Below are 13,354 nucleotides of genomic sequence, written 5' to 3' on the forward strand. Positions count from 1 at the left end.
ACAACCTCTTCAATAGCAAGCATAGAGCCATTAATGTAGAGGAAGTGATTGCTAACGCCACTGAATTCACTCTTATTGTAAGGCTAAAAGCACTGATATGCATCACAGAACTAGAGTTATTAGTAACAAGTGGAATCCCCCCACCGCAAGGGGACTCAAACTTAATACTGATGGCTCTGCAAAGGCTAACCCTGGACCTGGGGGGACTGCGGGAGGGGGGGAGGGCCCTTCAGGAATAACAATGGGGAGTGGGTCCTTGGATACTACCAACATATTCCCCATACAATACCAATGATGGCTGAACTCTTAACCCTTAGAGCAGGCCTCTTGGTAACAAAAAAACACAACCTCACTACCTTTGACATAGAGATTGACTCTTCAATAGCTATCACTATTTTAAATAGCAACCATCCACTCTATTCTAACATCGTATCTGAGTGCAGGTCATTGATAGAGGAGCTGGGAGCAGCCACACCAATACAGATCCTCAAGGAGCAGAATGCAGTAGCGAACTGCTTGGCGAGGGAACTAGAAGCAAATACCTGTCAAGACCTACTGTACTAACTAATGTACCATCATTTGCTGCCATTACTGTAAACGATGATTACATTGGCAAAACTTTTAATCATACTGTTAAACATTCGAATATTAGCCCACAAGGTCGGGACGTGGCCTTGACCCCCCCCCCCCCCCCCCCCCCTTTGCCTCCTATTGCTGATAGGAGCTCCAACCTTCCCCACCCCCACTAATGTTGAATGAAATTACCCCTTTTTTACCCAAAAAAAAAAAAAAAACTACCCTTCGTTGTTTCAAAGTCATTATTTCTTGATATAGATCATTATTTCTTGGTGATATCATTAGTAAAAAGCTCAGCTTAACTAAAAAAAGACAACACATCAACTTTAATTTACAAGGAAGGAACAATAATTCAAAGATGGAAAATCAAAATAGAAAACGCGATTACAAATACACCATGAATACACAAGAGAGAAGGGGAAACTTATAGGGTTAAGAAACAAACACCTTTTTTTTTCTTAATTATCTACAAATTTTTTTCTTCATTATAAATCATCTTTATTCATCAGATTTGGAAAAATTTAATTAAGCATTGCTCCTGAATGAACCTAGAGCTTTGATAGCACCAGCACGGAGGATGAACTGATGGTAGACGGCGGCGGCAAAGGCTCCAATGAATGGGCCCACCCAGAAAATCCAGTGCTCATCCCACGCCTTGTCACCATTGTAAATAACAGCTGCACCAAAACTCCTTGCTGGATTAATGCCAGTTCCCGTGATTGGTATGGTGGCTAAGTGAACCATGAACACAGCAAATCCAATTGGAAGTGGTGTCAACACCTGTGAACATCAACAGTAACAAAGTTAGATATATTATTATTAGGATTAATGTACATATATATTTTAAAAAGAGGAAAAACTTTTTACACTATTACGTGTATTTTTTGATAAAAATTTTTTTGGACTCCGCATTGATATCAAATTAATAGTAATACAATGTCTTTCAGAACATATAGATCACCTAACCATGATTAACATATGTTTTACTTTAAATTTAGCTGCTAAAATTAAATTGCTTAATTTTGATATAAACGCCAAGTATAAATTTCTAAGTCTACTAATTACACTTATCATAGACAGTTGCATCTTGTACACAATCAAGTTTATTAAGGTTGCAAATTTTATGCGCAACTTCTTTTTTTCTTTTTTGCCTTCTTTTGGAAGATTGTAGAGCTAATAATATTAACAATTACAGGTAAGGATACCAAAAGCAGTGGTGGTGCAGCGGAAAAGGGTTGTCTCAACCTACTCAGAGGTCAAGGGTTCGACCCTGGATATGGACAAACACTCTGTTGGGAGCTCTCCTCCTCAAATGAAGCCCGACGCGGGCCAAATTCAGATATAGTCGGACTCCTAAAAAGTAAATACCGTACACCGGGTAATTTAAACTAAAAAAAAATTACAGGTAAGCATAAATGTGTTTTGAAAGATGATTTAGGTGACCCGCCTCTTTAATTACCCTATATATAGGGGCAGGCGACCCGCCTGTTTAATTACCCTATAAATAGTGGTGGTTAAAGCATTGCCTAATTAGCAACACATACCTAATAATAATCATTACTTACAAGTCAAATGTAGCTTTCGTTGGAACCTTATAACCGTTTAAAAATATATTACAAGATGAACGTTAAATTAATTCATTATATTCCATCAGTTTCATTTTAGTTGACCCTCTTTTTAAAAATATTTATTTCAATTTAATTGTTCCTTTGATGAAATCAAGAAAATTAGATGCTGCTAAATGGCCATAATTTTTTATCCATAAAATGGCTATATATATATAAAGACCATATTAACCTTTTACTTAAATTAAAAAAAAGTAAATTTTTAATATTAAATACAACTAAAATTTATGTGGGATAAGTTATTACTATCATTAAATGTGAAAGAAAATTAAATTAACTTTACTTTGTGGGACCCACCTAACTTCATCCATTGCATTTTCATCCTTCTCCCTCAATCTTCAATTTAGTCTTTTTCTTTTTAAATCAAAATTTAAAACTAGTTTTATTACTACATTGATCATAATTATTTAAAATATTTTTTAGAAAAGTTCATCAATGATTAGTAATATATTGATCATAATCCTTTAAAATATTTTTAGAAAAAGTTCATCTATGATTAACTAATTTTGAACTTATCACAATAATAAATTTATTATTATATAAAAGTCATTCAACTCTAAAGTTTATCACATTTTTTTAAAACATTAGCTAGGGTTGATAAATATGGACAATATAATTTTTATAATGTGTCAGTGTTTATTATATTTAAAGTATTTTAAATTTTGATTACCAATATTGAAATATTTTGAAATTAGACTTACAAAATTAAAAAATTATTTAAATATAATAATTAATAAAATTATTTAATTAGAATACATATTTTTTGCAATAATATTTTGGCCCAAAAATGGTCATAAATGTATAAAGACTATACTAACCTTTTCTTTTAAAAAATAAATAAATCTTTACTATCTTCTAAATTCAAGAAGTTAAATATAACAAAAATTTATATTGAATAAATTATGACTATCATCAAATATGAAAGAGGAATATTTATTTAACTTTAAAATGGGAGACCCACCTTAATTTCACCTTCTATCCAATCACACCCTCCCTTTTCGTCCTTCTCCCTCAATTTCTCTTTAGTGTTTTTTTTTTTAATCAAAATTTAAAACTAATATTATTATATATTGATCATAATTCTTTAAAATATTTTTGGATGAAGGCATTAGTGGTTAACTAAATTTTGAATTTATCACAGAAATTTATTTATTTATTAATTATATCAAAATCATTTCATTCTAAAGTTTATCACAAAAGTGTTTTTCTTAAAACACTAACTAGGTTCAACGAATATGAAAAATATGATTTTTATAATGTGTCAATGTTTATCATGTCTAAAATATTTTGAATTTTGATTATCATTATTGAAATATTTTCAAATTAGACTTATAAATTATTTAAATATAGTTTAAATCTATTAAAATATCATAATTAATTAAAACTATTTAATTAGAGGATATATTAATAGTGAATATAAATAATATTCACAAGTTATCAAATTACTGTAATATAGAGGTACAAAATTACAATAATAATGTGTCTTGATATCTTTAGTTGTTGTTAACTAGGGTCCACAAATGTGAATTTTGTGATTTTCACAATTTCTATAATGTGTGAATATCTATTATGTGTATAATGATTTGAATTTTGACTGCCGTTAATGAAATATATTAAATTATATTTAACATTTATCTAAATATATAGCTTAAATTTTATTTAAATATAATGTTACTTAATTAAAGATTATATTAATAACAAATATAAATTATAATTTGTAAATTATAAAATCGACGTAACATAAGGACGTAAGACGACAACATTAATGCATGACTCTCATGAGTTGCTGTTAACTAAGATCAAAATATGTGAACTATCCGATTTTTATAATATGTGGATGTCTCTCATGTTTAAAGTGTTTTGAATTTTGACTGTCGATATTGAAATATTTTGAAATTATATTTAAAAATAATTGTAATAAAATTTAAATTTATTTAAATATAAAATTTAATAAAATTACTTAATTAAAGGACATATTCATAAAAATTATCAGTAATGAGTCACAAATTATCAAATCAGTATAACCTAAGGGTCTAAGGCTATAATTTTAATGCGTCTTGATATCTAGAGTTGTTGTTAACTAGGGTCAACACATGTGAACTGTATAATTTTTAGGATTCTATAATGTGTCGACGTATATTATGTCCAAAGTGTGTTTAAAATTTTGACTGTATTATTTAAATATATAGTTTAAATTTATTGCAAGTTGGCTCGGACACCACGGCTATAAAAAATAATTTAAAAATAATTAATAATTAGAAGTCATATTAATAACACATATAAATGATAATTCCCAAGTTATCAAATTGGCGTAACACGAGAGCATAAGCCCCCACAACATTAGCGAAAGACTTTTTAGAATTGTTGTTAACTAGATAGACACACATGAACTGTATCAGGTTTATGATTTGTATAATATGTTGATGTCCACCATGTCTAAAGTAAGACTCGTATTTGATAGCAACTAACCCTTATAAATGATACAAAATTGATATTCATGATACATATATTATTAATTAAAAATATATTAATAAATAATTTTATATATATATATATATATATATATTTATAAATAATATTATAAAAATAATTGATTCATGTTTTTTGATATTTTTTATGACCCACGTAATTTAATTCAAAAGAAAAGAAAATATGAATCTATAACCTTGTTCAACAATAAAATTCTATTTTAATTTAATAATTAAAATAATAGTGTAGTTAATCAGTTATGCTGGATGAAGAAATAAATAAACAAATTAATAATAATAAAAATACATGGCATAACATAAAATTACAAGAAGTAATGATTGACAAATAAAAAGAAAGGAAATTGAACATAAATAATGTAAAATAAAAAAATTAAAATTAAAAAGCAAAAACTAAAATAGTAATAAAAAAATCGAATGATGAAAGAGGCTAAATATCCATGCTACACCTTTTGATTCGGATAGAAATTGATGAAAGAGGCTACATTGTTATTTTTTTCCTTTTATTTTTAATTTGAAAATAATTTAAAATAAAAAGTTAGTAAATGTATAATTTGTTTATTTGACAAAATAATTTTTTTGTGTCCAATGAGTGTAATATGAAATGATATAAATTATTTAATAGGATAAACCAACTATTAGTAATAATTTGTTTTCACTTTAAATACTTAAGTTATTTGTAATTTTATTGAAATGTAACATTTTATTTTATTCTTTCACTTTAAAATTGTTTTATACATAATTTTTTAAAATGTTTAAGAAATAGGTATAATATTACGGAAAGTATAGGTGTAAGATTTTTTAATATAGCATATTTATGCTTGATTTTCATAATTAGAGTCGACACTTATGAATTGTATAATTTTCGTGATTTTTATAATATGTCAATGTCTATCATAACTAAAGTACTTTGAATTTTGAGAGTTGCTATTGAAATATTTAAAAGTTATATTTCAAAAAAATTAACTATATAGTTTAAATTTTATTCAAACATAATAATTTATAAAATTACTTATTAGAGCTCATATTAATAGAAAATTTAAATAATGATTCATAAGTTGTCAAATTCGCATAAAATAAGTGCACAAAAACTACAATATTAATTTGTTAGTACTCTCCTAGGTTGTTGTTAACTAGGTTGAATAAACTTCTTTGAAAAAAGGTTTCAAAAATACAATACTAAATTTATATTGTGTCTACATAGTGATTAATTTCTTTTTTATCATAAAATCAAACACTGAGTTTCATCAAAATAATATATTTGCCGATCTAATTAAATTATATTTTTAATCATTTGATTTGATTTGATACAATCTTACCGAGTCTTACAAGTAAATTTAAAATATAATTTAAATAGATCAATGATTATAATGTAATTATTTTTAATTAACTAATTATAGCCAATTCAAATAAAATTTTTCTGTGTTTTAACTTAAGTTTTATCTTGATCAAATATTTTGATAATTGTTATGACTCTCAAATATTATTTATTGGAATAATACTTTTATGGTCTATTATCAAATTGAATTAACTAATAATTACTGCAAATGTAATTATAGTTAGTTGAACAAGGATTAATAACTGAACATAATGATTATAAAAGCGTATCTATACAATAATTTATATCTAGATAAATGGATAATTAAATTTAATTTCTTTTGATCAACTAATTATATTAATTTTAAACAAATTAATTTCACTAAGTGTTGTGTTATGTTTGTTCGATAATAATACATTTATTATAATGGTGTTGATAGAAGTTCAGTATTTTGAAATGAAATCTATGTAAGAAATTATAGTCAATTTTTGGATGAAAGAAAATTTCTTTATAAAGAGCAAAATGAATAAATTAAATTTTATTTTTTGACTTAATTATCGATTAGAAGATTTAGCTTGTATGAATTATTATTGATTTGATACCAATAATGAGCTATTTCAGTATCTTAAGCATATATATATATATATATATATATATATATATATATATATATATATATTATTATTAATTACTTACATATAGAGTATTTGAAGTGTCATTAGAGTTGTAGACGATTGGATCCAATTTTATAGCTTATAAATTTTAAATGTAACTTTTAAAAATAAGTAATTATATTAATTTTGATTAACTAATTATATCAAATCTAAACAAAATTTAATAAGTCTCACCCAAGCTTATCCTAATCAAGTGCTATGAGAATTAGTATTTATTATGTGTCTCAAATTAATTTCATAAAATCGATATTATAGCTATTATATGTCCTTTACTTTGTTATTTTCTAATTGTACACAAAAATTGTGGTCAAATAATTTTGTGTTCTAAATTTTAAAGATAAAATATTTTTATGTCACAAACATACTAATTTTTAAAGTTAAATAGCATTTATGTTTGAAGTTTTTTTATGTGATAGAATCAATCTTATGTAATAGCAGATAAATTTTACCTATCTTTGATTTCAGTTATTCAATTTTTCAATTATTTTTAATTTTGACCTACAACAAGTCTAGTGTAAGTGAAAAAAAAAATTATTTTTCACAAGATAAAAGGTAATTTAGCAAAAGTAACCTCAGTAAATTATTTCAAACAAAATATTATAATTAATCAATATTTCTACTTCAGGTTATTAAGAAATGTGAAAACAACTAAGTGTGGATATAGTTAATTTTTATTTAGAGTGCTAACAAATTATGACAATGGTTAGCTTAATATTTATATTGAGTGATTATTTTAGGTTGATGTTTACTAGGGTCAACAATTATGAACTTTATGATTTTTATAATGTGCTAATATCTATCATGTCTAAAGAATTTTGAATTTAGACAATCGTTATAGAAATATTTCTTAATTATATTTTAAAACTATTTAAATATGTTGTTCGATTTTTTTAAATATAAAAATAAAATTACGTAGTTAAAGTTCATATTAATAACAAATATAATTAATGATTCACCAGTTAATAATTATATTTTTAATTCACCAATTAACAAATATAATAATTAAAGTACGTAGGATCGCAAGACCATAACATTAACGTGCGACTTTCTTGAATTGATGTTTAACCAATATCGACTTTTTTTGAACTATATAATTTTCATTTTGTGTCGATATTTATCATGTCCAAAGTAATTTGAACTTTGACTATCACTATTGAAATATTTTTAAAATAAAAATTCAGATATCTAGTTTAAATTTATATAAACATAAAAATTAATATAGTTCATTAATTAGAAGTCATATGTATTAATAAAAATATAAATAATGGTTCCTACGTTATCAAATCGGCATAACATAGTGACGCAAGACTACAACATCAATGTGTGACTCTCTTAGGTTATTGTTAATTAAAGTCGACACTTATGACCTATATTATTTTTATAACTTGTCAATGTATATCACGTCTAAAGTGTTTTAAGTTTTTATTGTTTTTATTAAAATATTTTCATATTACATTAAAAATTGTTTAACTATGCAAACTTTTAGTTTTAAAACTCATAAATAATTTTTATTCTTTTCTTTATGTATTTTTCTTATCATTTATATATAATTTAAGTGTAAGATTAACATAGGGTAATTTTTTTTATCAACTAAGAAATTTTTTATGCGAAATTTTAAATGTTATGTGACTTCTTTCCTCTGTACTTCTAAAAATAGATAGAAAAAATTTGAAATGAAATAAAAAATCATTTGAATTATCATGAGAAAAATTATAGCATAAATTAAATTGTACAAATGAATTCATAAAAAAATAATTAACTTTTGGTGTTGGAAATTTCGATAATTGCTTATTTTATGTAACACTAAACTACGAATGAGATTTCAACAAAAACAAAAAACTAAAAGTTATTCAAAATATTGATAGGTTTTAATATATATATATACATATATATATATACCTCTTATTTATCTATATAAAATAAAGAGATATAAAATTAAAATTAAATAATAAAAATAAAAATTATTTGTAGGATAAAATGCTTAATTAAGTAGATATGATACATAAATATATAATGTTAAATTTAAAATTTCAAATAATACTACTTTGGTCACACTAATTTTGAATATATGAGAATATAATTAATTAATTTAATATTATTATTTTTATCCTACACTATTCTTTTCAAGCAATAAATACTATGCAATCATATTTATGAAAATGATGTTAATTTGTCAATTCTCATCTATTGAGATAGTTTTCAATGTATTGGGAAAGAGTAATAAAATAAGGATTTTAAATTTAAGATGAAGGGGGCAAAATGTCCAAAATAAAACTACTTTATAGTGTGAATAGGATTTATCACTATTATGACCAAATTATGACCAAATTTTATGGCAAAAAGAATTTATCCATATTTATGATCTAACTTAATTTGATGGCATTAAAAACTCATATAATAACCACTATTATTAGTGCATAAAATTTAAATTCTGAACACTTACTGGAACATGGGAGTCTCGGGCGTTCCTCTTGGGGTCAGTGGCAGAGAAAACGGTGTAAACCAACACGAAAGTTCCAATAATCTCAGCACCTAATCCAACACCCTTGTTATGTCCAGGAGCCATGACATTAACACCACCACCATACCGGTTGTAGTAAGCTGATTGGAAAGCCTTGACGAAACCAACACCACAGATGGCACCTAAACACTGTGCCACCATGTACAAAACTGCCCTGATTAGTGATACTTTCCTTGCTAAGAATAACCCAAATGTCACTGCTGGGTTGATGTGTCCTCCTGTATTTATGAATAATATATATGTATGATTAAAGATGAATTCCACTGTTAAACATGTATGAAGAAAGCTTTCCTCTTAAAAGACTCGTTTGGTAGAGTGTATAAGATAATATTGAATATGTTGTATTAGTAATATTGAAATTAGTAGTACAGGGATTAATACTACTGGAATTAGTAATACTGAAATTATTTTTTATGTAGTGTTTGATTTGATGCGTTGAAAGCAATATGTATTGTTATATTTTAAAAAAAATATTATTTGTTTACAAAAATACCCTCGACATATTATAACTTTGTGTATTTTTTTTGTAAAAGTTTATTATTCTTTTTTTAAAATAAAAAAAAAGTTAACAATATAACTAATTGTTTATTTTAGAATTTTAAAATTAAATCCTTCACTTACAAAAATTATTTTTTTTATTATATTTTTTCTTTATTTTTTAATCATTTCCTTGTTCTTCCCACTTTGTGTTGTTTTTAAGTTGGAGGGAGGTACGTATAACTTTTGAATGAGACAGTAAAATCATTATTAAAATAAAATTGTATTCTATAGAGTGTCAAAACTAAGTAGAAAAATTATTTTTATTTATGAATATCCCATTTACAAAATTAAAGCTTGTTTGCAATTTATTTTTGAATTTTGACCAATAAATATTTTTTTGAGTTTTTGGAGTAGTTTTTTTTTATAACTATAATTATTTGGAGGGATATTATTATTTTGATAAATTGAAAAGAAGTAACTCATATTGAATAATTTGAAAAAAATTTAGAAAAAAATTAAAGAAATTTGAGGATATTTTTTAAAATAATAATAAAATTTGTAAACTAATTTATTTGAATAAATTTATTAGTATAAATATAAAAAATAAAATTAAAAAAATAAAAAAATATTTAAAAGAATTTAAGAAATATTCTTGTCTTTACACATGCTAATCTCATAGTATTAAAACTCATGTATTACTAATACCACCATATGCGATGTATTGATAATTCACCCTAGAATACCATGTAGGGTGTACAATTAATACATGGTATTAGTAATACATTAGTCCAAAATCCTATCAAACATAATATTAATTAATACCACACTTAATACATGGGCTATTTTTCCTAATACAGCCTACCAAACGACCCTTAAATGTATTGATTTGGAAATATCACTCTTTTTTGTCCCTTTTTCTCCACCTAAAAATATAACGTAGGAATATTTCGTCACTTATGAAACTTTTTTTTTTTTTTAACTTTTGAAGAATTTTATTTTCTACATAAAATACTTTTTAGAACATTTTAGCCAATCATATTTTTTGTTTTCCTCCGTACCAAACACACCCTTAGGGATTGTTTGGTTTGAAAACAAGTTATACCGAATTAGTTATGTTGGGATAAGTTATAATGGGATAAGTTATACTGAAATTAGTTATACTGGGATTATTTTTTATTGAATGTTTGGTTTGTTGTATTCAAAGTAATATTCATGGTATAATTTCTAGGAATAAATTGATTGATTACCAAAATACCCTCCATCTTATTTAAATTTCTCTCTCTCTCTCTCTCTCTCTCTCTCTCTATATATATATATATATATATATATATATATTTCTTTTTAAGCTTTAAATATTCATTCTTAAAATTTTTTATTATTTTTTAAAAAAATTAAAATATATAAATAAACATAATTTATATATTTTACGATCATTTTGAATGGTAAACTGTTCAAAATTTATTTATTTATGAATATATTATATGTTAATTAAACATAATTTATGTGTGTGTGAGAATACATTACGTCATATATTATGTTATACATAATTAAATTATATATAATTAAACATAATTAACATAATTTAACATAATATATTATAATTAAATATATTAACACAATATATATAATTAAACATAATTAACGTATATATATTCATAATATTATACGTTATATACTACGTAATTACGTTATATATTACGTAATATATTACATTCATAATTAATGAACATATTATACATTAATTAAACATAATTTGAATATCTAATTTATATATATTTATGAATATATTATACGTTATTTATAATATATATTTATGTACATAATATATTAAACTGTTCATAATATATATTATACGTTCAAAACATAATTATTATACAGTTTACCAGTTTACATTAATTATTATTATATATATAATTTATTTATGAATATATTATACGTTAATTAAACATAATTTATTATTTATGAATATATATACATATATATATGTGTGTGTGTGAGAGAGAGAAATGAAAATGAGGATATTTTTATCCTTGTATAATTTTATACCAAAGAAAAATAGTTTTGGGATTGTTATCTCACTATTTGGATGGACAACTTATCCCGAGATTAATTATTAGTCCCGGGATAAGTTATCCCAAATATTTACACCTAGAGTTATATTTTTATCCCGAGATTATTATTTTATTCTGAAATTATTGATTCTAGTTCCGCAAACCAAACGACCCCTTAGAGTATTCAAGGAAACAAAAGAAATTAAAAGTAACCTAAAAACAGAGACAAACAATTTTCCTTCTAATACTAAAAGAATCAAAACAACCTTAGTGTAGTACACAAATACTCCACAAAAGATGAGTTTTAATTACTTTAATGCATTTGATATATCTAAGAAAATAGTGATGCACATTTTTAGTCTCTTTTCAGAATCCGTCACTAATCCTATTTAACGATGAATTCCTATGAGTAGTGATAAATTATCAAAAATTTCTACTTAATAAATTCCTAGCTAATTATTCCTGTTTCTTAGGCCCTATTTGGTCATGAAAATTATAATTTTCGGATATAAAGTTGAACTTGAAGTTGAAGTTGGAGCTGTGTTTGATCACGAATATAAATTAAAGTTGTTTTTCAAATTATATTTAGAATGCACATAGCCAAATACATATCATTTTTCACTAAAATAAAATAATTTTTTGAAAGAAAATGAAAATTTTTTATGGCTAAACAGGTACTTAGTTAGAGCAAAATTTATTCACTCGAGCATTATAACACATTAAATACACTGATAATTAAAAATATTTGAGAAAACTTACCAGAGATACCGGCGGTGCAGTAAACAAGAATGAAAATCATGCCACCAAAAGGCCCAAGCAATTCCAAGAATACCAACGCCGCCGCAAATATTACCTCCATCAGTCACATCCGCTTGGTGTTTGTACCCAATCACTGTCAGAACAGTAATATAAAGGAACAACAAAGTGGCTATAAACTCGGCAATAATTGCCCTGTAAAATGACCATTGTGTTAGCTCTTCAAAGTCCACTAATGGTGCTGGTGGAGGGTCAGTATAGTCTTTTGTAGAAAACTCTGCTGGTCTCTCTGTTGCTGCTTCAACTTCTTTAGTCATGTTTGTTTTTCTTTGCTAGAGAAAATAAAAAAGAGAGAAATTTTAATTAGGGGATTGATGAGAAGTGAGTGTAAATCGACAGGTATTTATGGGAGAAAATGAGATGACTTTAGGGTGTGTTTGTTATGATGAAAAATATTTTTTAAAAAATATTTTCTTAGTTTTTTTTATTTGGTTGTAGTAAAATACTAAAAAAATATTTTTTAAAATAACTCATTTTCTTTTATTTGAGGGAGAATGGCTTCCTAATGATCAAGGGAAGTCATTTTTCAGAAAATGACAAATGTGACTTATGCCTCCATCTCCATCCCCACCCTTCTTCCCAATCCCACTTTCCTATCCCAACAACATTCATATTTACATAACTCAAAAAATTTATATTTCTCAACAATTTATATTACTCGAAAATATTTTTCACTGTGCTTTACTTTAATTTTTCACTGCTTGAAATAAAAAATAGTGAAGTTCAAATTTTTCCCATTTTCAATATTCGTTGAATGTATTGTTATTTTCATATGCATAGAGAAAGACTTTTCTATGTTACTTTTTC

The 13,354-nt window shown here is 25.1% G+C and overlaps 1 pseudogene; it reads right to left on the reverse strand.

Annotated features, from left to right (window-relative positions):
- Positions 1–879: 879 nt before the first annotated feature.
- LOC107873117 lies at positions 880–12,858 on the reverse strand (annotated as a pseudogene).
- Between the last annotated feature and the right edge of the window lie 496 nt (positions 12,859–13,354).

Source organism: Capsicum annuum, chromosome 6 (assembly GCF_002878395.1).
Source record: "Capsicum annuum cultivar UCD-10X-F1 chromosome 6, UCD10Xv1.1, whole genome shotgun sequence".
Lineage (NCBI taxonomy): Eukaryota > Viridiplantae > Streptophyta > Magnoliopsida > Solanales > Solanaceae > Capsicum > Capsicum annuum.